The sequence below is a fragment of the Phyllostomus discolor genome, chromosome 2, assembly GCF_004126475.2.
Source record: "Phyllostomus discolor isolate MPI-MPIP mPhyDis1 chromosome 2, mPhyDis1.pri.v3, whole genome shotgun sequence".
NCBI lineage: Eukaryota > Metazoa > Chordata > Mammalia > Chiroptera > Phyllostomidae > Phyllostomus > Phyllostomus discolor.
In genome coordinates, this window is record NC_040904.2 from 38,809,810 (window position 1) to 38,811,512 (window position 1,703).

The following is a 1,703-nucleotide window of genomic DNA, read 5'->3' on the forward strand; positions in this document are numbered from 1 at the left end:
GATAGGCCTTGGCCGGCTCTCTAGGGCTGCTGCTCTGCCCAGTGAGTCTATCTTTCCTGTCAGCATGCTGATCATACTTGGAAATTATGAGTCAGTGAAATGTAGCCTCAAGCAGTGGGTGTGGGTAGATTACGAGGGAAAGTGCAGCCAAGACTTCCTGTACCAACTCAGGGTCATTATCTTTGGGGGAAGATAGGGACTCATGAAGGCAGTAGGAACACCCGTATTCACTTGGCATTTGCTGTGAACAAAATGCATTTAGAGAAAGTATGAGGAACAAATTAAAAAGCAAACAGATTTAAATCTCTTGCAAACGTCAGGTTGGACCTTTGAGAGCCATGTTATTATAATATCACTGTTATTGACACCTTCAACTTGCTATTACTTCGTGAGACTCATTAACTATTCACATTTGTCTGCCCTCATTCAACTCCTAGCAAGTGCAGCTACAGTCCTATTTAAAATAATAGAGTGAAATTGGTAACATTACTGATTTAACAGGAAATTAGAAGGCTTACATCCACAGAGCTTAGGTAATTGACATCAACAGCACTTTTCTTGTAATTTATGCACTCTGATTGATTTCATTCCCTAGTTAGTCCTAAAAGATTCTCTGAAGCATATTTAGCCATCAGATTTCTGTGTGAAGGAATTAAATGAGTATTACCCTGTTTGCTGTCTATTCCAGAGCTGACAAAAAGTTTCTAACATGATTTGGAGCTCAGAAATCAGTCTAGAATTATAACTTTCATAAGGGTTTGGCCTCAGAACACACCTCTGTTAAGTGACGACTATGAATTTATAGGAAGAAATCTCCTTCCTGGTAACAAGGACACAATTACAAATGGGTCATTTATTTATGCTTTCGCAGTACTTTTAGTGCTCACTCCAGCAGCACACATACTAAAATTGGAGCAATACTGAGAAGATTAGCACGGCCCCTGTGCAAGGGATGACACACAAATTCGTGGAGTGTTCCATATTTTTCTAATTTTATAGATTATATATAGATGTTTCCCTAGAATACCCTAAAAATATTCACTTACCTTTAATAGTGCTGTTATAAATGACCTCTTTCCAGGTGTTCATTCAGTGTGGTATTTGCATCATAATATATGACCCTGCTTTATGCTTCCAGCTCCCATCCCCAACATAATTAACAGTGCTGAGTACTGGAGGTTTAATAATGAGGAAGAAACACTAAATGTATGTCTTCTGCCCTAGACAGCTCATAAAACAATGGCAAAGTGGAGGTAGTAAACCTGCAGTGTTCGAGTAAATCATGAGTATTAGTTTGGGCTATTTATTTAGAGGAGAAGGCATGGTCCGGATCTACCTGCCTGTTTCTCTAGCTTCACACACCACCACGTTCCCTAGGATGACTTTTATTCAATCTTGTGAAACAGTCCAGAGTCCCTCATGCTCACCACCCCATGCACACACCAGGGCTGCCGTGCGGGCTTTCTTCTCCCTGGCTCGTCCTTGAAAAGTCAGTTCAAGGGTCACCGCCTCCAAAATGCCTCCGTGGTTCCAGTCTCTTCCGACTCTTTTTTGTCAGTGTTCCCTTAGCAGACCATGACTGAGCTCATCCGGACCTTTTTCATACAGCATTATTCGTGCGATTTGCTCGTTTATTACCCCATCAAGCTGTAAGTTTCTTGAGGGCAGATTAACCATGAATTGCAGCATCTATACCAACATCA

The 1,703-nt window shown here is 41.2% G+C and overlaps 1 non-coding gene across 1 annotated transcript; it reads left to right on the forward strand.

Moving 5' to 3' along the window:
* The first annotated feature begins 879 nt into the window (after window positions 1-879).
* Window positions 880-987, forward strand: LOC114491159. Its single transcript, XR_003683974.1, has one exon. It is a non-coding gene; the product is annotated as a U6 spliceosomal RNA (small nuclear RNA).
* The last annotated feature ends 716 nt before the right edge of the window (window positions 988-1,703 follow it).